The 26324-nt window shown below is 53.4% G+C and overlaps 1 protein-coding gene across 3 annotated transcripts in view; it reads right to left on the reverse strand.

Annotated features, from left to right (window-relative positions):
* The window catches only part of LOC138570308 (cytosolic phospholipase A2 gamma-like), a 642279-nt gene that overhangs the window by 466825 nt on the left and 149130 nt on the right, over nucleotides 1-26324 (reverse strand). The window contains exon 1 of one of the 3 annotated variants that reach the window (XM_069649084.1): nucleotides 23439-23610. The exons of 1 other annotated variant lie outside the window; for it this stretch is intronic. The gene's annotated coding sequence lies outside the window, so the exon portion shown is untranslated. Of the gene's footprint in view, nucleotides 1-23438; nucleotides 23611-26324 lie in introns of those variants that run through there. One more of the 3 variants, XM_069649086.1, reaches the window with a different exon arrangement.

Consider the following 26324-nt stretch of genomic DNA (forward strand, 5'->3'; position numbering starts at 1 on the left):
CATGTACTGTTGAGCACAAGGCTCCTCTCTTCTCAGGGCTTGGACTGCCTCTTAGTTAGGTGTGTTACTGATGTTGAAGGGGCCTAAAGACTACCTGCACTTCCATCTAGGTCTTTCGTGCATTTAACCCTTTAGACCCCAATGGTCTTGTATATAACGGATGGAGTGGATGGATCGGAGAGAGAGGATAGAACGGATGGATTGGTTAGAACGGATGGAAAAGGTGGATAGAGTGGTTGGAAAGGATAGAGTGAATGGAGTGGATATATCTCTGAATATATCCGTGTGTCTCCTATTTATGCTATGTTTATGCTATGTACCTGTATCCCTGTGCTATCTGTATCACATTTCTACCCTTACCCATCCTGTCACTTTATATACGTATGCCGCTATGTACGCCCCCTGTCCTGCTCTCGTGCTTGGTCGCAAGCGCTTTACCTATAACCACCACATAACACTACTATGCTTGCTCTCTCCTATACACCATCATTGCTCTCTCCTATACACCACAGTCAGCCCTAAAATCAAAGGAGCCTTGATCAATGCTAGATCCTTAGTAGCACATGCTATAGAAATAGCAGACTTGATCCTCAAAGACGACCTAGACTTCCTGGCTATCACCGAGACTTGGTTACATCCTGCAGCAGGCCCCATGATCATGCTAGCAGTCCCAGATAAGTACACCATCCTGAGGCAAGATCGCCCTAACTCCAGAGGAGGCGGTGTCGCTATTATACATAAACTCAGCCTACCCATGAGACTTGCTACACTCAACACTGTCCAATCCTGCGAAAACCTGTCAGTCAAAGTCCCACTCAACAACACCCAAACACTTACCATACACCTAATTTACCGTCCGCCAGGACCCATCAGTACCTTCGATGAAGACCTCAACGCCATCTTAACTAGCAATCTTAAAACCTCATCTCAAGTCCTCACCTTGGGGGACTTCAACCTAGGCTACAACGACCCAGCAGACCCTATATCCAATTCTATTGCCACCACCCTTACTGAACTAGGCTTCGCGCAAAGAAGCATGGCCCCCACTCACTCGAAAGGCAGAATACTCGATTGGGTGGCTGATTACAACTGTGTAGCAAACATCACCAATATCTCACCGTTAATCTGGTCCGACCATCACCTAGTCTCGTTCTGTCTAACCACCGATAGACCTACACCTACGCCTACCACAACAGCCCCACCTATTCTTACCAGAAACAAGAAAAACATTACCGCAGGAAGACTCATCCCGAACCTTCTCCCCATACTTGATTCACTTCCGGACAACACAGACCCAGAGATCCTAGTGGAGGAATATAATAAAGCCATGGCAACAGCACTGGACCTTATCGCCCCTCTCAAACTCAGACCCAGCAAACAGAAATCACACCTCAACAAATGGTATACACCATTCCTCAAAAATTTGAGGCAACAAAAGAGAAACTGTGAGACTACTTGGAAAAAATGTCCTTCAGCTGCTAACAAACTCAATCTATCTAAAATAACTGCACTCTACAAAAAAGAAATTTATATAGCCAAACGAACTTCCTTTGACTCTCGCATATCATCTGCCAAGTCCAATATGAAAGAACTCTTTTCCATTCTTAAAGAAGTCGAAACCCCCATACTACCCATTGATACCTGCACCAAAGATAAAAACTGGTGCTCAGAAATTCAGAATGCCCTGGCCAATAAGATCAAGACCCTCCAAACTAAAATCTCTAGCAAAAAAGCGACCTTAAAAGACTTGCCCCCCTCTAGGAGACCAGACAAGTGCGCAACCACAGACCCCACCCGCTTCAAATTTTCAAAAGTCAATACTCTCGACATAGAAAAAATTATCCTGTCCTTGAAACCCTCTAACTGCCAGGGAGACCTTTGCCCAGCACAGCTTATCAAAGACGCTGCTCGTGATCTTTCACCCTTCATTACGAAACTGATCAACGCCTCTTTCACCACTGGCTCCATCCCCACGAATCTAAAACAATCCTGGGTACTTCCATTACTGAAAAAACCCACTCTTGACCCAGCCATACCTACCAATTACCGACCTATAACAACTGTTCCCTTTTTACTAAAAATCCTGGACAAGGTCGCCTACGTTCAAATACAGAGACACCTCGAAGAACACCACCTGTTAGGATCCAGACAATCAGGTTTCCGCCCACTACACGGGACTGAGACTGCACTCATCGACTTGAAAGCTCAGATTGACACACTCAGGGACAAAGGACAAGTTGCCTTGCTCCTCCTCCTTGACCTTTCTGCTGCTTTCGATCTGGTCGACCATTCTGTCCTATGCTCACATCTCCACACAGCAGCACACTTCTCGCCCGAGGCCATCTCTTGGATCACCTCATTCCTTAACGGTAGGACTATGAGGGTCTTCTCGCCCACAGCTGCAGCAGATCCCATACCCATCACTTGTGGTGTACCACAGGGCTCCTGCGTCTCCCCTACACTGTACAACATATTTACCAAGCCCCTTTTCGATGATCTGGATCATCTTGGTATCACCTACACTAATTATGCAGATGATACTCAGATCCTCCTTCCGCTTTCTGGAGATTATGGAAAGGATTTGGCCTTGCTAAATAGGGTGTACATCATCATCCAGGCATGGATGGCCACCCACGGACTATGCCTGAATGATGAGAAAACAGAGCTTATCATCATGGGCACAACACACAGTCTAAGGAAACTTAGCCCGGCCTACAACTCCTTCAAGATAGATGGGAACAAAATAAAAGTTGGACAGGAGGTTAAAACTTTGGGCTTCTACTTAGACTCTACCCTCTCCTTCAAAAGACAATTGAGTTCACTGGCATCCTCATCTGCATACACGTGCAAACTTATCCGCTCAGCTAAACCATTTCTGTCAGATACCAGCTGTCTTACAATCGCTAGAGCCCTCATACTATCCCGCCTTGACTACTGTAATGCCCTTTACCTGGGATCCTCCATGGCTACCACTAGCAAGATACAAACTCTCCAGAATAATGCCCTGAGAGCAGCTCTAGGTATCCCCAGAAGAGAGCATATATCAGGACTCAGTCAACAGAACAATTGGCTCTCCACCAGAGATAAAATTCTCCTAAAAACGGCTTCACTCACCTACAAATCCCTTAACAATGCCGCCCGATCTACCTGATCAACAGGTTCCAGAGACATATTTCCGCGAGACCCCTCAGAACGGCTTACAAAGACTGCCTCTCTATCCCAAATTATAAACTTGCCACCATAGGAGGTAACAGCTTCCCGGTAAAAGCAGCCAAACTTTGGAACTCTTTGCCCCCTAACTTTAGAGCAGACATGCCCTACCTGAACTTCCGCTCTAAGGTCATCTCATGGCTGAAAATGAAGGACCTCCCAGACAACTAAAGGCCAAGGTTACTCCCCATGTGATCCGCACTTGTATGCTTGCCACTCCTATTGTGTATATATTGTATATATTGATTGTTTTCTCTGCTGTTCTGTACATTCTCCCTACGCCAATTTGTACTTTTTACACCTTGTAACCAAGTTTCGCATATTCTTGTACATGCTGCGCCCTGATACCCCTGGGTATAACTGCGCATTATAAATAATAAACTAAACTAAACTAAACTATTCAACTAGAACACAGCAGTACTATGACACATTTGGCCTAGCTGTTATTATACTAACATGACATGAACACCTCATCATCCTAATAAAACACAGCTAGTTGAGCACATACCAGCTATCTTAGGCGTCTCCTCGGGCCTAACGTAGCCAGAACTCAGTCCGAGTGTCCACCCTCCAAACTGAACACATCCAACTGATTTCCTCACCATCACACCTACCGCTAAGAAGCAGCCATCATGCAACAACCACACTAGCTGCACACATATCCGGTGTGCCCACGCACCATACAACACTCTCTCTGTCCACAGACTTGAACTGCAGTTCCTGAGGGTCGTTCAACCTACCAGCACTTTGAGATCATACCAATGATACATAAGGCGCTATATAAATGCCAAGTAACATACACAACATAACAGTTTTCCAAAAAGGCGTCAGGATCTTACCAGAAATAAACCTCCCATCACCGACTGGCTGTTACGTGATCTCTCTCTCATTAGTCTGCCACCTCTCCACTTTCACTGAGTATTCGTTAATCACCCCGCAGCTCCTGCACTCATTGTGGTGGAGTGGGATTGTGGGCATTTCTGGTGTCATCATGCAACGCTGTGTAATGGTGTGAGGATCTGCTTCCGAGTACCTTCTCTTCTGGTGGCCATGCATACTGGCAAGTGTCAAGAACCACTGGACGCGTCCCTTCTGGACTTCGTGGTCCCTGACCCATAGGGGACTGAACTCAGCAGTACTTCCAACATGGCCGCAGAACATGAAACACTGTTTGCTAGTCTCTGCATTGTACGCTCTGCGCTCTACAAAGCCGACACGCCCCCGTGGCCCTGCACGTCTCAACGCTACCGCTTGCAGTAGTCAGACGTGTGCTCCTGTAGTTCGTACTGTGATTCCCACTGATTCCTGGTTCCCGGTCCCCTGAATTTCCTCCTCTTTCATCCTCCCCTTTTTGTCCTCACCTTGCATTCCTGGATTGCCTTTGCACTCGCCTTCCGAGTGCGCTCTTTGCCATTTCCTGGACTTTTTTCCCGGACATCTGAACGCACCCTGGAGACGGGACACAAACCGCACGCTGGAAACCGAGGACCCGCACACTGGGTTATATACCACCCAAACGGTGCGGAAGAAGACTTCATCGAAGAACTCGAACAAAAAACACAGACAGGTGAGAAGGGGGGAAACCTGTGACAGAAAGTCAATGTATTGCAAAGGGAGGAAAGCCGGGAAGAATAGGACCTAATGGGTTTCATGATCCCGGGCAGAGGTGAGAGTGCCCAAGGGGGCTTCTCATTCTCAGGGAAAAGACCACCTCTCACAGAACTCCAGTTCAGCGGCTTCACGGGCTGCAGTTGGATGGAGCCTGGTACCCACGTGGCACAGTGTCATTGGTGGCGCTACTGCCCAAAGATGCGATTATGAAGTTAGGCAGATAGCACCTGAGGAACAGGCTACGGCTGACCTTAGCCCAGATAGCACCTAAGGAACAGGCTACAGCTGGACTTAACCCAGATGGCACCCAAGGAACAGGCTACAGCTGGCCTTACCCCAGGTGGCACCCAAGGAACAGGCTACGGCAGGCCTTCCCCCAGATAGCACCCAAGGAAATGGCTACGTCTGGCCTTACCCAGATGGCACCCAAGGAACAGGCTACGGCAGGCCTTACCCGAGATGGCACCCAAGGAACAGGCTATGGCAGGCCTTACCCCAGATAGAACCCAAGGAACAGGCTATGGCAGGCCTTACACCGGATGGCACCCAAGGAACAGGCAATGCAGGCCTTACCCCAGATGGCACCCAAGTAACAGGCTGTGGCAGGCCATACCCCAGATGGCACCCAAGTAACAGGCTGTGGCAGGCCATACCCCAGATGGCACCCAAACAACAGGCTATGGCTGGCCTTACCCGAGATGGCACCCAAGGAACAGGCTACGGCAGGCCTTACCCCTGATGGCACCCAAGGAACAGGGTATGGCTGACCTTACCCCAGATGGCACCCACAGAACAGGCTACGGCAGGCCTTACCCCAGATAGCACCTAAGGAACAGGCTACGGCAGGGTTACCCGAGATGGCACCTAAGGAACAGGCTACGGCAGGCCTTACCCCTGATGGCACCCAAGGAACAGGCTATGGCTGGCCTTACCCCAGATGGCACCCAAGGAACAGGCTACAGCAGGCCTTACCCCAGATAGCACCCAAAGAACAGGCTACGGCAGGCCTTACCCCGATGGCACCCAAAGAACAGGCTACTGCAGCCCTTACCCCAGATGTCACCCATGGAGCAGGCTACGGCAGGCCTTACCCCAGTTGGCAACCAAGGAACAGGCTACGGCAGGCCTAACCCCAGATAGCACCCAAAGAACAGGCTACGGCAGCCCTTACCCCCGATGGCACCCAACGAACAGGCTACGGCAGGCCTTACCCCCGATGGCACCCAAGGAACAGGCTACAGCAGGTCTTACCCCAGATGGCACCCAAGGAACAGGCTACGGCAGGTCTTACCCCAGATGTCACCCAAGGAACAGGCTACGGCAGGTCTTACCCCAGATGGCACCCAAGGAACATGCTACGGCTGGCCTTACCCCAGATGGCACCCAAAGAACAGGCTACGGCAGCCCTTACCCCAGATGTCACCCAAGGGACAGGCTATGGCAGGCCTTACCCCAGTTGGCACACAAGGAACAGGCTATGGCAGGTCTTACCCCAGATGACATCCAAGGAACAGGCTACGGCTGGCCTTACCCCAGATGGCACCCAAGGAACAGGCTACGGCAGGCCTTACCCCAGATGGCACCCAAGGAACAGGCTACCGCAGGCCTTACTCCAGATGCAACCCAAGGAACAAGCTACGGCAGGCCTTACCACAGATGGCACCCAAGGAACAAGCTATGGCAGGCCTTACCACAGATGGCACCCAAGGAACAGGCTACGGCAGGCCTTACCCCAGATGGCACCCAAAGAACAGGCTACGGCAGCCCTTACCCCTGATGGCACCGAAGGAACAGGCTACGGCAGGCCTTACCCCCGATGGCACCCAAGGAACAGGCTACAGCAGGTCTTACCCCAGATGGCACCCAAGGAACAGGCTACGGCAGGTCTTACCCCAGATGGCACCCAAGGAACAGGCTACGGCAGGTCTTACCCCAGATGGTACCCAAGGAACAGGCTACGGCAGCCCTTACCCCAGATGTCACCCAAGGAACAGGCTACGGCAGGCCTTACCCCAGTTGGCAACCAAGGAACAGGCTACGGCAGGCCTAACCCCAGATAGCACCCAAAGAACAGGCTACGGCAGCCCTTACCCCAGATGGTACCCAAGGAACAGGCTACGGCAGGCCTTACCCCAGATGGCACACAAGGAACAGGCTATGGCAGGTCTTACCCCAGATGACATCCAAGGAACAGGCTACGGCTGTCTTTACCCCAGATGGAACCCTAGGAACAGGCTATGGCAGGCCTAACCCAAGATAGCACCCAAAGAACAGGCTACAGGTGGAGTTACAGCAGATGGCACCCAAGGAACAGGCTACGGCTGGCCTTACCCCAGATAGCACCCAAAGATCAGGCTACGGCAGGCCTTACCCCAGATAGTACCCAAAGAACAGGCTACGGCAGGCCTTACCCCAGATGGCACCCAAGGAACAGGCTACGGCAGGTCTTACCCCAGATGGCACCCAAGGAACAGGCTACGGCAGGTCTTACCCCAGATGGTACCCAAGGAACAGGCTACGGCAGCCCTTACCCCAGATGTCACCCAAGGAACAGGCTACGGCAGGCCTTACCCCAGTTGGCAACCAAGGAACAGGCTACGGCAGGCCTAACCCCAGATAGCACCCAAAGAACAGGCTACGGCAGCCCTTACCCCAGATGGTACCCAAGGAACAGGCTACGGCAGGCCTTACCCCAGATGGCACACAAGGAACAGGCTATGGCAGGTCTTACCCCAGATGACATCCAAGGAACAGGCTACGGCTGTCTTTACCCCAGATGGAACCCTAGGAACAGGCTATGGCAGGCCTAACCCAAGATAGCACCCAAAGAACAGGCTACAGGTGGAGTTACAGCAGATGGCACCCAAGGAACAGGCTACGGCTGGCCTTACCCCAGATAGCACCCAAAGATCAGGCTACGGCAGGCCTTACCCCAGATAGTACCCAAAGAACAGGCTACGGCAGGCCTTACCCCAGATGGCACCCAAGGAACAGGCTACGGCAGGCCTTACCCAAGATGGCACCCAAGGAACAGGCTACAGCAGGCCTTACCCCAGATGGCACCCAAGGAACAGGCTACATCTGGCCTTAGCGCAGATGGCAGCCAAGGAACAGGCTATGGTAGGCCTTACCCCAGATGGCACCCAGGGAACAGGCTACGGCTGGCCTCACCCCAGATGGCACCAAAGGAACAGGCTACGGCTGGCCTCACCCCAGATGGCACCCAAGGAACAGGCTACGGCTGGCCTTACCCCAGATGGCACCCAAGGAACAGGCTACCGCAGGCCTTACCCAAGATGCCACCCAAGGAACAAGCTATGGCAGGCCTTACCACAGATGGCACCCAAGGAACAGGCTACGGCAGGCCTTACCCCAGATAGCACCCAAAGAACAGGCTATGGCAGGCCTTACCCCAGATGGTATCCAAGGAACAGGCTACAGCAGGCCTTACCCCAGATAGCACCCAAAGAACAGGCTACGGCAGGCCTTACCCCAGATGGCACCCAAGGAACAGGCTACGGCAGGCCTTACCCCAGATAACACCCAAAGAACAGGCTACGGCAGGCCTTACCCGAGATGGCACTCAAGGAACAGGCTACGGCAGGCCTTACCCGAGATGGCACCCAAGGAACAGGCTACGGCTGGCCTTACCCCAGATGGCACCCAAGGAACAGGCTACGGCTGGCCTTACCCGAGATGGCACCCAAGGAACAGGCTACGGCAGGCCTTACCCCAGATGGCACCCAAGGAACAGGTTATGGCTGGCCTTACCCCAGATGGCACCCAAAGAACAGGCTATGGCTGGCCTTACCCCAGATAGAACCCAAGGAACAGGCTATGGCAGGCCTTACCCCCGATGGCACCCAAGGAACAGGCCACGGCAGGCCTTACTCGAGATTGGCACCCAAGGAACAGGCTACGGCAAGCCATACCCGAGATGGCACCCAAGGAACAGGCTATGGCTGGTCTTACCCCAGATGACAACCAAGGAACAGGTTACGGCTGGCCTTACCCCAGATGGTACCGAAGGAACAGGCTACAGCAGGCCTTACCCCAGATGGCACCCAACGAACAGGCTACAGGTGGAGTTACACCAGATGGCACCCAAGGAACAGGCTACGGCTGGCCTTACCCCAGATAGCACCCAAAGAACAGGCTACGGCAGGCCTTACCCCAGATAGCACCCAAAGAACAGGCTACGGCAGGCCTTACCCCAGATGGCACCCAAGGAACAGGCTACGGCAGGCCTTACCCAAGATGGCACCCAAGGAACAGGCTACAGCAGGCCTTACCCCAGATGGCACCCAAGTAACAGGCTGTGGCAGGCCATACCCCAGATGGCACCCAAGTAACAGGCTGTGGCAGGCCATACCCCAGATGGCACCCAAGTAACAGGCTGTGGCAGGCCATACCCCAGATGGCACCCAAACAACAGGCTATGGCTGGCCTTACCCGAGATGGCACCCAAGGAACAGGCTACGGCAGGCCTTACCCCTGATGGCACCCAAGGAACAGGGTATGGCTGACCTTACCCCAGATGGCACCCACGGAACAGGCTACGGCAGGCCTTACCCCAGATAGCACCTAAGGAACAGGCTACGGCAGGTCTTACCCGAGATGGCACCTAAGGAACAGGCTACGGCAGGCCTTACCCCTGATGGCACCCAAGGAACAGGCTATGGCTGGCCTTACCCCAGATGGCACCCAAGGAACGGGCTACGGCAGGCCTTACCCCAGATAGCACCCAAAGAACAGGCTACGGCAGGCCTTACCCCGATGGCACCCAAAGAACAGGCTACTGCAGCCCTTACCCCAGATGTCACCCAAGGAGCAGGCTACGGCAGGCCTTACCCCAGATGGCACCCAAGGAACAGGCTACGGCAGGTCTTACCCCAGATGTCACCCAAGGAACAGGCTACGGCAGGTCTTACCCCAGATGGCACCCAAGGAACATGCTACGGCTGGCCTTACCCCAGATGGCACCCAAAGAACAGGCTACGGCAGCCCTTACCCCAGATGTCACCCAAGGAACAGGCTATGGCAGGCCTTACCCCAGTTGGCACACAAGGAACAGGCTATGGCAGGTCTTACCCCAGATGACATCCAAGGAACAGGCTACGGCTGGCCTTACCCCAGATGGCACCCAAGGAACAGGCTACGGCAGGCCTTACCCAAGATGGCACCCAAGGAACAGGCTACCGCAGGCCTTACTCCAGATGCCACCCAAGGAACAAGCTACGGCAGGCCTTACCACACATGGCACCCAAGGAACAAGCTATGGCAGGCCTTACCACAGATGGCACCCAAGGAACAGGCTACGGCAGCCCTTACCCCCGATGGCACCGAAGGAACAGGCTACGGCAGGCCTTACCCCCGATGGCACCCAAGGAACAGGCTACAGCAGGTCTTACCCCAGATGGCACCCAAGAAACAGGCTACGGCAGGTCTTACCCCAGATGGCACCCAAGGAACAGGCTACGGCAGGTCTTACCCCAGATGGTACCCAAGGAACAGGCTACGGCAGCCCTTACCCCAGATGTCACCCAAGGAACAGGCTACGGCAGGCCTTACCCCAGTTGGCAACCAAGGAACAGGCTACGGCAGGCCTAACCCCAGATAGCACCCAAAGAACAGGCTACGGCAGCCCTTACCCCAGATGGTACCCAAGGAACAGGCTACGGCAGGCCTTACCCCAGATGGCACACAAGGAACAGGCTATGGCAGGTCTTACCCCAGATGACATCCAAGGAACAGGCTACGGCTGGCCTTACCCCAGATGGAACCCAAGGAACAGGCTACGGCAGGCTTTACCCCAGACGGCACCCAAGGAACAGGCTACGGCAGGCCTTACCCCAGATGGCACCCAAGGAACAGGCTACGGCAGGCCTTACCTGAGATGGCACTCAAGGAACAGGCTACGGCTGTCTTTACCCCAGATGGAACCCTAGGAACAGGCTATGGCAGGCCTAACCCAAGATAGCACCCAAAGAACAGGCTACAGGTGGAGTTACACCAGATGGCACCCAAGGAACAGGCTACGGCTGGCCTTACCCCAGATAGCACCCAAAGATCAGGCTACGGCAGGCCTTACCCCAGATAGTACCCAAAGAACAGGCTACGGCAGGCCTTACCCCAGATGGCACCCAAGGAACAGGCTACGGCAGGCCTTACCCAAGATGGCACCCAAGGAACAGGCTACAGCAGGCCTTACCCCAGATGGCACCCAAGGAACAGGCTACATCTGGCCTTAGCGCAGATGGCAGCCAAGGAACAGGCTATGGTAGGCCTTACCCCAGATGGCACCCAGGGAACAGGCTACGGCTGGCCTCACCCCAGATGGCACCCAAGGAACAGGCTACGGCTGGCCTCACCCCAGATGGCACCCAAGGAACAGGCTACGGCTGGCCTTACCCCAGATGGCACCCAAGGAACAGGCTACCGCAGGCCTTACCCCAGATGCCACCCAAGGAACAAGCTATGGCAGGCCTTACCACATATGGCACCCAAGGAACAGGCTACGGCAGGCCTTACCCCAGATAGCACCCAAAGAACAGGCTATGGCAGGCCTTACCCCAGATGGTATCCAAGGAACAGGCTACAGCAGGCCTTACCCCAGATAGCACCCAAAGAACAGGCTACGGCAGGCCTTACCCCAGATGGCACCCAAGGAACAGGCTACGGCAGGCCTTACCCCAGATAACACCCAAAGATCAGGCTACGGCAGGCCTTACCCCAGATGGCACGCAAGGAACAGGCTACGTCTGGCCTTACCCCAGATGGCTCCCAAGGAACAGGCTACGGCAGGCCTTACCCGAGATGGCACTCAAGGAACAGGCTACGGCAGGCCTTACCCGAGATGGCACCCAAGGAACAGGCTACGGCTGGCCTTACCCGAGATGGCACCCAAGGAACAGGCTACGGCTGGCCTTACCCGAGATGGCACCCAAGGAACAGGCTACGGCAGGCCTTACTCCAGATGGCACCCAAGGAACAGGTTATGGCTGGCCTTACCCCAGATGGCACCCAAAGAACAGGCTATGGCTGGCCTTACCCCAGATAGAACCCAAGGAACAGGCTATGGCAGGCCTTACCCCCGATGGCACCCAAGGAACAGGCCACGGCAGGCCTTACTCGAGATTGGCACCCAAGGAACAGGCTACGGCAAGCCATACCCGAGATGGCACCCAAGGAACAGGATATGGCTGGTCTTACCCCAGATGACACCCAAGGAACAGGTTACGGCTGGCCTTACCCCAGATGGTACCGAAGGAACAGGCTACAGCAGGCCTTACCCCAGATGGCACCCAACGAACAGGCTACAGGTGGAGTTACACCAGATGGCACCCAAGGAACAGGCTACGGCTGGCCTTACCCCAGATAGCACCCAAAGAACAGGCTACGGCAGGCCTTACCCCAGATAGCACCCAAAGAACAGGCTACGGCAGGCCTTACCCCAGATGGCACCCAAGGAACAGGCTACGGCAGGCCTTACCCCAGATAGCACCCAAAGAACAGGCTACGGCAGGCCTTACCCCAGATAGCACCCAAAGAACAGGCTACGGCTGGCCTTACCCCTGATGGCACCCAAGGAACAGGCTAAGCCAGGCCTTACCCCAGATAGCACCCACAGAACAGGCTACGGGAGGCCTTACCCCAGATGGCACCCAAGGAACAGGCTACGACTGGCCTTACTCCAGATGGCAATATATTAAGGATGGAGCCTTGATCATTTTCTTGCCCTGGGTGCCCCCTCTTTTACCTCACGCAGGGAGGGTTAGGGGTTTGCATCGTGATAAAGCTGCGCGATGTGCACCCAGCTGCCAATAGCATCAATGCATGCTTACAGAATGACCCCCTGACTCCACAGCGCATCATGGAAGAAGGCACCCCAGGCTTTCACCTCATTGAAGTACTGAGCATCTACAGGAGGTGCCTTGCTGTTAGGATTGCCCCAAGGGCAATACCTGAACCGGCGATTCCTGAAACCTTCCCCCATCTCCCTCAGCACCTTAGGGTGGACGGAGACTTCAGATAAAGGGCGCAGTATTTGGGAGAATGAAGTCCAGAGAACAGGGGAGGGAACTACCCTAAATGCCACGTGGACACAAATAAATAGCTACTGCTACACACCTGCCATGAGCCAGCGGAGTCCAAACCCTAGAGTCCATGCAAAAGGTCTCGATGCTCAAAAACAGTTCAACAGGGTAATCCCAAACAGGATAGCCAAGCAGGTGAAGATCGGATGCATTCCATGGAAGTAGTACCAGCCAGTTCCGGTGAGTCAATAGAACCCCAACACATGGAACTAGAAGGATACATGCAAACAACTGCTCGAGAGCTGAACCTGCTGAAGGATGGTACATGGATCAGGCCAGAGCTGAACCTGCAGAAGGATGGTACTTGGATCAGGCCAGAGCTGAACCTGCAGAAGGATGGTACTTGGATCAGGCCAGAGCTGAAACTGCTGAAGGATGGTACTAGGGTCAGGCCAGAGCTGAAACTGCTGAAGGATGGTACTAGGGTCAGGCCAGAGCTGAAACTGCAGAAGGATGGTACATGGATCAGGCCAGAGCTGAAACTGCAAAAGGATGGAACTTGGACCAGGCCAGAGCTGAACCTGCAGAAGGATGGTACTTAGATCAGGCCAGAGCTGAACCTGCTGAAGGATGGTACATGGATCAGGCCAGAGCTGAAACTGCAGAAGGACGGTAACTTGGGGCAGGCCAGAGCTGAAACTGCTGAAGGATGGTACTAGGGTCAGGCCAGAGCTGAACCTGCAGAAGGATGGTACTAGGGTCAGGCCAGAGCTGAAACTGCAAAAGGATGGAACTTGGATGAGGCCAGAGCTGAACCTGCTGAAGGATGGTACTTGGATCAGGCCAGAGCTGAACCTGCAGAAGGATGGTACTTGGATCAGGCCAGAGCTGAACCTGCAGAAGGATGGTACTAGGGTCAGGCCAGAGCTGAAACTGCTGAAGGATGGTACTAGGGTCAGGCCAGAGCTGAAACTGCTGAAGGATGGTAACTTGGGGCAGGCCAGAGCTGAAACTGCAGACGGATGGTAACTTGGGGCAGGCCAGAGCTGAACCTGCTGAAGGATGGTACTAGGGTCAGGCCAGAGCTGAAACTGCTGAAGGATGGTACTAGGGTCAGGCCAGAGCTGAAACTGCTGAAGGATGGTAACTTGGGGCAGGCCAGAGCTGAAACTGCAGACGGATGGTAACTTGGGGCAGGCCAGAGCTGAACCTGCTGAAGGATGGTACTTGGATCAGGCCAGAGCTGAACCTGCAGAAGGATGGTAACTTGGGGCAGGCCAGAGCTGAAACTGCAGAAGGATGGTAACTTGGGGCAGGCCAGAGCTGAAACTGCTGAAGGATGGTACTAGGGTCAGGCCAGAGCTGAAACTGCTGAAGGATGGTACTAGGGTCAGGCCAGAGCTGGAACTGCTGAAGGATGGTACATGGATCAGGCCAGAGCTGAAACTGCAAAAGGATGGAACTCGGATGAGGCCAGAGCTGAACCTGCTGAAGGATGGTACTTGGATCAGGCCAGAGCTGAACCTGCAGAAGGATGGTACTTGGATCAGGCCAGAGCTGAACCTGCAGAAGGATGGTACTTGGGGCAGGACAGAGCTGAACCTGCTGAAGGATGGTACTTGGATCAGGCCAGAGCTGAACCTGCAGAAGGATGGTACTTGGGGCAGGCCAGAGCTGAACCTGCAGAAGGATGGTACTTGGATCAGGCCAGAGCTGAACCTGCAGAAGGATGGTACTTGGATCAGGCCAGAGCTGAACCTGCTGAAGGATGGTACTTGGATCAGGCCAGAGCTGAACCTGCAGAAGGATGGTACTTGGGGCAAGCCAGAGCTGAACCTGCAGAAGGATGGTACTTGGGGCAGGCCAGAGCTGAACCTGCAGAAGGATGGTACTTGGGGCAGGCCAGAGCTGAAACTGCAAAAGGATGGTACCTGTGTCAAGCCAGAGCTGAACCTGCAGAAGGATGGTACTTGGGGCAGGCCAGAGCTGAAACTGCAGAAGGATGGTACTTGGGGCAGGCCAGAGCTGAAACTGCAGAAGGATGGCATTTGGAGCAGGCCAGAGCTGAAACTGCAGAAGGATGGTACTTGGGGCAGGCCAGAGCTGAAACTGCTGAAGGATGGTACTTGGGGCAGGCCAGAGCTGAAACCGCAGAAGGATGGTACTTGGGAGAGGCAGACCTCGAAACTGTAGAAGGATGGTACTTCGGGCAGGCCAGAGCTGAAACCGCAGAAGGATGGTACTTGGGGCAGGCCAGAGCTGATCCTGCAGAAGGATGGCACTTGGGACAGGCCAACAGGCCAGAGCTGACCTGCAGAAGGATGGTCCCTGGGGCAGGCCAGAGCTGAACCTGCAGAAGGATGGTACTTGGGACAGGCCAGAGCTGATCCAGCAGAAGGATGGTACTTGGGGCAGGCCAGAGCTGATCCTGCAGAAAGATGGTACTTGTGTCATGCCAGAGCTGAAAACACAGCCGGATGGAACTTGGGGCAGGCCAGAGCTGAAACCGCAGACGGATGGAACTTGGGACAGGCCAGAGCTGATCCTGCAGAAGGATGGTCCTTGTGTCATGCCAGAGCTGAACCTGCAGAAGGATGGTACTTGTGTCATGCCAGAGCTGAAACCGCAGCCGGATGGAACTTGGGACAGGCCAGAGCTGATCCTGCAGAAGGATGGTACTTGGGACAGGCCAGAGCTGATCCTGCAGAAGGATGGTCCTTGTGTCATGCCAGAGCTGAAGCTGCAGACGGATGGTACTTCGGGCAGGCCAGAGCTGAAACCGCAGACGGATGGAACTTGGGACAGGCCAGAGCTGATCCTGCAGAAGGATGGTACTTGGGGCAGGCCAGAGCTTATCCTGCAGAAGGATGGTCCTTGTGTCATGCCAGAGCTGATCCTGCAGAAGGATGGAACTTGGGACAGGCCAGAGCTGATCCTGCAGAAGGATGGCATTTGGAGCAGGCCAGAGCTGAAACTGCAGAAGGATGGTACTTGGGGCAGACCAGAGCTGAAACCGCTGAAGGATGGTACTTGGGGCAGGCCAGAGCTGAAACCGCAGAAGGATGGTACTTGGGAGAGGCCAGACCTCGAAACTGTAGAAGGATGGTACTTGGGGCAGGCCAGACCTCGAAACTGTAGAAGGATAGTACTTCGGGCAGGCCAGAGCTGAAACCGCAGAAGGATGGTACTTGGGGCAGGCCAGAGCTGATCCTGCAGAAGGATGGTACTTGGGACAGGCCAACAGGCCAGAGCTGAACCTGCAGAAGGATGGTCCCTGGGGCAGGCCAGAGCTGAACCTGCAGAAGGATGGTACTTGGGACAGGCCAGAGCTGATCCAGCAGACGGATGGAACTTGGGACAGGCCAGAGCTGATCCTGCAGAAGGATTGTCCTTGTGTCATGCCAGAGCTGAAACTGTAGAAGGATGGTACTTGGGACAGGCCAGAGCTGATCCTGCAGAAGGATTGTCCTTGTGTCATGCCAGAGCTGATCCTGCAGAAGGATGGTACTTGGGGCAGGCCAGAGCTGATCCTGCTGAAGGATGGTACTTGGGACAGGCCAGAGCTGATCCTGCAGAAGGATTGTCCTTGTGTCATGCCAGAGCTGAAACTGTAGAAGGATGGTACTTGGGACAGGCCAGAGCTGATCCTGCTGAAGGATGGTACTTGGGACAGGCCAGAGCTGATCCTGCAGAAGGATGGTCCTTGTGTCATGCCAGAGCTGAAACTGTAGAAGGATGGTACTTGGGACAGGCCAGAGCTGATCCTGCTGAAGGATGGTACTTGGGAGAGGCCAGAGCTGATCCTGCAGAAGGATGGTACTCGGGAGAGGACAGACCTAAAACTGCTGAAGTCACAAGGACTGAATAAAGACAGAGGAGTAGATCAGATGCACTCGCCAACAGCTAGCAGAAGCCAGAATGAAGTAGGAAGGTCACGGGGGAAGGGGGTGTAGTAGATCGGGTACTCATGTAAGGAACGAGCACCGAAGCCAAGAGAGACAGTAAAACACAAAGTAGAATCCGAATAAAGGTTGATACTTGAACAGCAGTATCTTGAGGTGAAGCGAGGGAACACTGAATCAGAACTCCCGACAGCCCAGTACACACTTCCAGGAATCTGGAAGGTCACATATGCATCATGACGTCATTCTTCGCGGTCAGCTGGGAATCATAGTTCTGTCTGCCAGGTGTAACCTGTGGCTCCCAATGCCGGAGGCCATGGAAGTGTGGCGTGGTACAGTGATAAGGGACTTTGTATAGGTTAGGTGGATGGGCAAATGGGTTGGCTACTGCGTAGGTCACTGTTGTTGCTGCAATGTTCATATAGCGCTTACAGCCAAGAGCTTTACATAGTACAGTAGCTGTTCCAGCGGTAACATACCCCGTTCTTGCATATGTTAAAAGTCAGTATCGGTCAATAATTCATAGGATCAATTCTGTCCCCCTTCTTAAGTATCGGAATTACCACTGACGCTTCCAGGAAGGAGAGGTAGGTCCCTGCGACCTATCACTGGCCATTGAAAAGGCTAAACGTATAGGGAACTGTCTTCTTTTGAATTTGAAAAGCATAGTTTGTATTAGAGGGAATGAGAGGTAAACGCAGTGTAGGAACAGAATCCAAGTTCCATTGATTATAAGGGCAGGGGCGTCATTTCACTAAAATGCCAGGGGTAGCGGAAGTGACATCACAGGACCCTTGCCCTCTGATGACATCACAGGAAGTGATGTCATTTGACCCCACCCCGAAGTGACATCATTGGAAGCGATGGATCACATTTGACCCCACGAAGAAAAAAAAAAGGAAGTGGCATCACATAGCCTTGTTTGAGTACACTACAAAAAATATGGTTACGATATCACTTTAAAGTGATATACAGTTCATACAAGAATGGATCACCACATGTATTGTTAACATCAGTGCGTATAGGCCCATATTACAAAATCACTAAATGCAAGCAGACCTCCAAGGCCAAATGATAATGATGTGTTATTATATAGCACTTACACTAAAGTGCTTCATATAGAACAAATATACATACAATATCACCCAACCTGTGTTGGTACTCATTTATCAACCTCAGCAGGATAAAAGGCTGAGTTAACCTTGCTGGGAGTCGAACCTGCAACCTGCAGATCACACACACATTGCAGCCACCAGTGCTCAACCCACTGAGCTATCTTACCGGCTATAGCCATCAGAAAACCAGCCACTTCAGAAACAAAGAGCCACATGCTGCTGACCACAGCCCATGAGCCTCAATGTAAAAAAAAAAAAAATGTTGCTTTTTCTTTTTAAGGGTAGCAAGGGAGACCTCAGGGGCGCTGCGATCCCTGGTGACCCCTAAATGAGGTCCATGTACAAGGGCCTCTATGATGCATCTTTGTAGAAACGTAATTCTCCTCCTTGTTCCATTGCAGAGTCCCTGTGATGGCATAAGATTGCGTAGGAGCATAATTACAGCACCTACTTTTAGTTTTAGCTCGTGAGGAGGCATTCATCATACAGCGTTCATTGAAACTGCAACCGCCGTGCCTTTTGTGAAGAGAAGTGGGGTGGAAAGAAGTAACTTGAAATCATTCTGAATGCATGGTATAGTGGGAGGTGAAGGTGACCACGTAGAACCGTGCTCATTCGGTTTGTTAAAATGATAGCTGTTGTTGAAGCGGAAGGGTACACAGAGGTGCACTTGGTCATTTGGTCAGCAGAGGGCAACCTAATACTGATAAATTGCATCAGCAGAGTACGGGAACGGAGCAGGAGGTTTTGGGGCAACTGTTTGGGCGTGGGATGCATGAAGACAATGACAGACCGGACTCCGACCATGCTGCGGTCACTGCAGAGGCCACACTGCAGACTACACTGTCCCGAGAGAGCACATACTGCGCATTACACAAAACAACTCCAACTGTCTGTTGCAGTGTCGGTGTTTCTCTGACCATCCCGTTCCTGCTCACTTGTCCGCTAGCTCCCTCAGGGATGGCTACTCTCCCCTACTTGTTTTAGTGCATATATCGTAGCTACGGCTGCTTGAACGTCATCACTGAACTATCTTCACCTTAATTCTGATAAAAACAAATGTATTGTTTTTGGGGTATGAGATTGTCCACGGGATACTCCTTTCTGGCCTTACCTTTTGGGATGGTGCCGGGACAAGTTTCTATGCTGACAAAAGTGCCTTTCATGTGAACAGCAGCTGATCTTTTGAAAGAGGTTCCTCTTGCGTTTCGGGATTCGCCTTTTGATTGGTTCTGTCCAGGGGAGTTGCTAGGTCTGGAAAAGACCCGGGGCTAAGCTGATGTCGGAACTGTTGGGACTGGGGGCTAGCTCGTCTTTTGGCTGTAGCCCCTGAGATTCTATCCGGGGCTACAACCAAAAGATCAGGGGCTATAGCCCCCTGAGCCCCCCCCCCCCTAGCAACGCCCCTGGTTCTGTCTGTCTCTGCTTCTGGCAAGCAATAGGTTTGCAGCTGGGCGTATTAGCATATCAGTATTATATGGTGGTCACTTCAATCCAGCTAGATACCCAATAAAAAGAGGCTTACGCAATAGGTTAAATCTTTTAAAAGGAGGGAGAGTTGTGATTGTGACAGGATGACCCCACTGAGGTCTATGAGGCTTTTAACACTTTGCGGTTAAACGCAATATGGTTTGGAGAGGGGGCTTGCACACTCCAGCCTGAGGGTAATGCTCTCTACAATAAAAGGTTGCGGTGCTAGGGATTGAGGGTATTCCATGATACTTTGGGAAGTTGCACGTGCAGTGGAATGAGAGACCCCAGACTGAGAGCATTGCACCGCAGGAGGGACAGGCTCGCACGAGACCTTCAATGCACGCCCCATTTTCACCATTACACTTCATTTGATTTCCATATCTGCCTGCACACAATGCATGTACATTATGGGTTGGTTTACTAGGAAAATGAGCTCAGAATGATAATTAGAAGCGGTGGCAACAGCCCCATCCGGTGCGCATAATGTACTTTACCAGAATAAGATGCCAGGGGCAGGCGACTACGGTTTCCGCTAAAACCATTCATTGTCCTTCGATTCCGTGGAACTGGCAGCGGTGCTGATGCAGGTTTCTTTTTTTTAGGTAACCCGAGGCCTGCATTTAAGCCAGGTTGCATTTTGCACTCGAGTCCTCACACGCTGAATGCATCAACACAGGCAGCCCATTTGGCACAGGGGCTGTTTGCACGTAGGCTGCAATGTAAGCCGCATCAAAACGACCCTCACGCCAAAAGGCTTGCACCAAATTGGCTTTCGCGCCACTTTGGCCATGCCAAAAGGGGCTAAAGTGGCACACCGTAAAGGGTGGCGTTGAAACAACAGTCCCAAATGGGGTGTACTGTATGGAAACATACCTAAGCATTTTATATAGAGAGATATTTACATACAATATCAGCCAACCAACAGTGGTACTCATTGATCGACCTCAGAAAGAGGAAAGCCCGAATTAGCCTTGCTGTGATTCACACAGATCGCAGCAGTGAACACTTAACCCGCTGAGCTATCTTACCAGCTGTCATACATGGAGATACTAGTTACTCAAGTCATCTGGCCCCTGTGGAGAGTAATCATCAGCAAGGAGCCATGCAGGAGCATTCTGGCTTCTGTGAGCTCACATTTCGAGAGCCGACAGCCACTAGTGCTCAGGGCTGACAGATATAGGGGGGGGGACCTCTACCCCAGAACACAGCATCTCAGAAACCGATGGAAGTGGCTAACAGCTTACTGGCAGGTGCACGCAGGTGATCGATTAAGGGGCATGCCCCCTCCCCCAATCATTTGACCTTCTTGCCAATAAATGAGGTTCCATGATTTAGGTTATTCTGTGCAATTCCTTTTATGGAACCTGTGTACTTTTATGTTGTTTTTTTATGCTGTGTATGATTGATATGGATTTAATAATGTTCTTAAACTGTGTGTATAAGGTTTTAGTTAACCAATTTGCACAATAAAGATGTTTTTTTAAATAAGGTTTGACCCAAACATGTGTAGTGCATTGCCTGGCTCTTTTATTGTGTGTCTCAAGTTTTTAGTGCACGCCTACCTAACATAATAAACATAACAGGCGTATTTGTAAAGCGCACGTTAACCCCCGAAGGGGCATCTTGGAGGTAATAACAGAGGTTCATTGGTACCCAACTTATTGGTACTCATTTTATCAACCTCAGAAGGGTGAAGGGCTGAGTGGACCTGCCAGGATTCGAACCCCCTTTAGTGGATGCATTAGCCCACTGAGCACAGACCTGGCTCTGCCCAGCTCACCTCTGGTTACATATAGGAATAATGTGTCTTCTTATATAGTGCTTCTTACAATTGTCTTCCTGCTTGTAAGCACTATATTAAAGATTGGTATTACTGCGAGTTCTTGTACAGAATTGGCCGAGTAGTCCAATATCTACGTATGCGCCCAGTAGCAGGCCTAAGGCACCACTCTGAGACGCAACACTGACGGACGCGCCATCCTAGACATACATGCACTGGCTCGCACCATAGAAGCACACACACACAAACCACACACCTACGAAAAGACATCTCCCAAGCAAGTGTGACCCTTTTATGGGGACGTGTCCCTTCCACGTGAAGTGCCCCTTTAAAAGGTGGGACGCGACTGTCATGGCCCAAGCTATTAAAAGGAGCCCCTGCAGGCACGTGCAGCAGAATGGCTGCAGACTCCGACCACGGGACTGTCTCTCATTCTGGGCTGTGATCAGGGTCCTGCGGCCCTGGCCTGCAGGCCCACACCGTGTGATCAGGGTCCTGCGGCCCAGGCCAGCAGGCCCACACCGTGTGATCAGGGTCCTGCGGCCCTGGCCACCAGGCCCACACCGTGTGATCAGGGTCCTGCGGCCCTGGCCACCAGGCCCACACCGTGTGATCAGGGTCCTGCGGCCATGGCCAGCACAGTGTGATCAGGGTCCTGCGGCCCTGGCCAGCAGGCCCACACCGTGTGATCAGGGTCCTGCGGCCCTGGCCTGCAGGCCCACACCGTGTGATCAGGGTCCTGCGGCCCTGGCCAGCAGGCCCACACCGTGTGATCAGGGTCCTGCGGCCCAGGCCAGCAGGCCCACACCGTGTGATCAGGGTCCTGCGGCCCTGGCCAGCAGGCCCACACCGTGTGATCAGGGTCCTGCGGCCCAGGCCAGCAGGCCCACACCGTGTGATCAGGGTCCTGCGGCCCTGGCCAGCAGGCCCACACCGTGTGATCAGGGTCCTGCGGCCCTGGCCAGCAGGCCCACACCGTGTGATCAGGGTCCTGCGGCCCTGGCCAGCAGGCCCACACCGTGTGATCAGGGTCCTGCGGCCCAGGCCAGCAGGCCCACACCGTGTGATCAGGGTCCTGCGGCCCAGGCCAGCAGGCCCACACCGTGTGATCAGGGTCCTGCGGCCCAGGCCAGCAGGCCCACACCGTGTGATCAGGGTCCTGCGGCCCAGGCCAGCAGGCCCACACCGTGTGATCAGGGTCCTGCGGCCCTGGCCAGCAGGCCCACACCGTGTGATCAGGGTCCTGCGGCCCAGGCCAGCAGGCCCACACCGTGTGATCAGGGTCCTGCGGCCCAGGCCAGCAGGCCCACACCGTGTGATCAGGGTCCTGCGGCCATGGCCAGCAGGCCCACACCGTGTGATCAGGGTCCTGCGGCCCCGGCCAGGGCCGGGGGCCTGCTGGCCAGGGCCTGCAGGCCCACTCCGTGTGATCAGGGTCCTGCGGCCCTGGCCAGCAGGCCCACACCGTGTGATCAGGGTCCTGCGGCCCTGGCCAGCAGGCCCACACCGTGTGATCAGGGTCCTGCGGCCCAGGCCAGCAGGCCCACACCGTGTGATCAGGGTCCTGCGGCCCTGGCCAGCAGGCCCACACCGTGTGATCAGGGTCCTGCGGCCCTGGCCAGCAGGCCCACACCGTGTGATCAGGGTCCTGCGGCCCAGGCCAGCAGGCCCACACCGTGTGATCAGGGTCCTGCGGCCCTGGCCTGCAGGCCCACACCGTGTGATCAGGGTCCTGCGGCCCTGGCCTGCAGGCCCACACCGTGTGATCAGGGTCCTGCGGCCCAGGCCAGCAGGCCCACACCGTGTGATCAGGGTCCTGCGGCCCAGGCCAGCAGGCCCACACCGTGTGATCAGGGTCCTGCGGCCCTGGCCTGCAGGCCCACACCGTGTGATCAGGGTCCTGCGGCCCTGGCCTGCAGGCCCACACCGTGTGATCAGGGTCCTGCGGCCTTTGCCAGCAGGCGCACACTGTGTGACCCCGGCCGTGCAGGTCCCTGCTGGTGTCCCCCCACCCAGACCAGTCTGGTGCCCTGGGTCCACCCACCATCCAGGATATTACTGGCCTCCACGGTTGTCCTGCACCTAGATGTGCCCCACAGGGCCCTGCCCTGCAGCTACCTGTAAGTCCGGGTGTCCCTGACACAGCAGCATGGACTTGGCCCCCCTCCCCCCAGTACCAAGGAGGCCGGCCCCACAATACTGTACACTGAGGGCTCTTCCATACACAGCTAATCACGACTGGCTCGGCGAATGCTGGCTCTCTTGTGCCTTTGCCGAGCGCGAGCCTCCGGGCAGCAGAGGGGGTACTCACCGAGAAGCAGGGGCAGCTGGCGGCTCCGCAGGGTGTGGGCTCCTCGCCTCTGCGGGCTGGCACTTTATACTCCGGGGGCGGCGCTGGCACGGGAGAGCCTCGGGCTGGCTATCGAGTGTCTCCACCTGTGTGGGAGCTGGGACTAGCGCCAGGAGGCGCCTCCTCTAGGCGCACCCGCAGGAGAGAGGGCAAAGCGACCTTACCTCCAGCTGCGCCCATGTTTAAGGCCCGGCCTCTGCATCTTGAGGCGACGCCCCGTTTTACTTCTTTTACCTTCTTTCATCGCCTTCTGCCTTTGGGCCTCTCTGGAGGGTTCCGCGCTTTATAAACAGACAAAGTACATATAGGCGGGGACGTGTGTACAGACTGGGTGTCCCCCAAGAGTCCAATCCTGCCAGGCCGGACCCGGATCATATCCGCAAAGCTCAAGAAACCGCAAGAGAAAGCGGTGAATATTTCAAGTATGTGGAGCCTTTAAAGCAGCCCTGCCTACAGGCCACCCTTTAACTGCTTGCACAGGTGCCAGTGACTGGATAAAGCCCCCAGGACGTGCAACATGTCAAAGCCAAACCACGGCGCATGCGCGCAGAACATATTGGGAAAGCAACATGCACAACTAGATGCGATTAACCTTTCCCTGACAAAAAAGACATCGAAACAGATGGAATATGGCGAACAGCCGCCATCATCCAGCTATGAGCCCCCCCCATTCCAGAGAGGGTGGGAGTGGCAACATGGCCACTTCCACTCTAGGACTGGGAGCCACACGTTTATACATCGTGAGATGCTACCCCAGTCCTTAACACTTTTATGTCCGTGCACCCCGAGTCCTACTGGCCACCCCTAACGCTACCTACAGCAATAGCGCTGACCCCCTGCGGCCAGACAGGAGTGCGACAAGTGGTTTACATTGAAGAACACCCCCCCCAGCACCCCTCCACCCCCCTCCGGTCCCCGAGTCCCTTCTCAATAAAACCAACTCCGAACACATCCTTCCTGGGACAGGAGCAGGGTCGCTGCCAACTCTGGTGCTTCATCAACCATGAAGCTAACGCTGCAAATGCCCCAGCCCCTCCTAATCATGACGGACCATCCTGTTGCTCTGTACATTGTATTGCAGATTTACTGTGGTTTCTGAGGCACACCTGTGACGTTTCCTGCCATTAGAAGCATGCTAAGCTCACTGCATACGTTTTCGTGACCTGACCCAACGCTGGGTACTCGGTCTCGGGTCAGGCTGGCTAGCACACACATGCGCTTCAGAAAGTAGTAGTCCTTAATGTGATGCGGCAAGAGAAAAGCAGCTACACAAGGACACACTGCTTTACATCACACATGTTGTCAAAAGAGAAATTATATCGTGCCTCCTATTGCAATAAATATATGTATATTGGCCTACGCCAAGCTGCTCAAAAGTCGCTTGCGAGAGAATCCGTGTTGCAAGGTCCTGATCTTAAAATCAATGTAAGCTGCCATTTTAGGCCAATCCGCCATTTTAGGATTCGCTTTGTAAAAGTCACCCAGTGAGTTAAAATGGTGGACAATGTCATTCCAAAATACAACATGGCCGTCTTGACCTCTGTACATAGCTAATATGTAACTTGCCTGCAGGCCACTTGTTGAGGTTGTGAACTGAGACCTTGTCCTTCGTTGACCTGTGTGTAAAAGGATTACTCGTGCAACGAGACTAATCCACAAGCATATGTTGAAACAATGTATTCAAATAATGAACATAGAACACTTGTTTAACTACATTGTATTAATGTTTGAGAAGGCCGCATGGAAAATCTTAGAATACACAGTTATTGCATAGGCTTGTTGATACGTGTATTAAAGGCAAACCAGTTATATGCGGTTGTTCGAGACTTGGCACGAACCCTAGATCGATGATGTATTACATGGAATATTAACCTAAAGTGGGGCTGGACATCGTGCCCACCAAGTGTATAAAAAGCGAATGCATTCTAATGTACAACGTCTCTCACTGAACACTCTGAACCACGCTGGAGTTCGTTGTGTTGTACTGAGGGCCGATAGCTATCTGATTTTTCTGTTTTTGTAACTGGATTCAGTATAAAATAAAGTACTTTGTATGTTCCTTTGTAACCCGTGTTCGGTGTATTTCCTTTTGGGGTACTCAGCCTCGATATTTTGATTCTGTTTTCACAGTTGGCGCCCGAATAGGGACCCTCAAGATTGATGCCGGATTGTTGAAGGTTGACAAACACTATAGGACCGGGATCGGACAGTGTGATAAAAAGGGGCCCCACTGAACGAGACGCGATGCCTCAGCAGCACTGCACGACCCGATCCCTGGACGATTAGCTTGTGGTCCGAGACAGCATCTTGACAAGGGTCCACTTATCGAGGCGGGCAGATTTGCCGAAATCACCATACACGAGGTAAGATTAGTTAGGTAAGATTCTTTGAAATCCGATTGGACCTCCTTAGGTTTGTTCAGGTGAGTCGTGACCCGACTCTTATTTCAACCCTGAAAATTTGAATTGGGCGCATTGTTTCTGCAGACACAATTATTGACCAGGTAACACCATTAATTTGACATGCCTGGGAAATTGTCTACCTGCTTCAGGGCATTGTTCCACAGCGATAGACAATCTTTGGTATTTAGCCGTCCAGCACCACAGGAGGGGTCGCCGGCATGTACTATGTACTGTAAGCATGGCATTGGAAGTATAGTATTTAATGACATTTGGCACAGACAAACCAGACATGCCTCTGAACTTCAGTGGCCAATCAATGGTAGTTTAGAAATCCCTCGTATCGAGTATTTAGAGTCGATTCTATTAAAGAAAAAGGCTAGACCTGCAGCATTTGATGTTTTGCAGAATTGGAAAAAAGAAACGTTGCAACAACTTAAAAGTAGAA

This window comes from Ambystoma mexicanum, chromosome 2q, assembly GCF_040938575.1.
Source record: "Ambystoma mexicanum isolate Mex_15411 chromosome 2q, UKY_AmexF1_1, whole genome shotgun sequence".
Classification (NCBI taxonomy): domain Eukaryota; kingdom Metazoa; phylum Chordata; class Amphibia; order Caudata; family Ambystomatidae; genus Ambystoma; species Ambystoma mexicanum.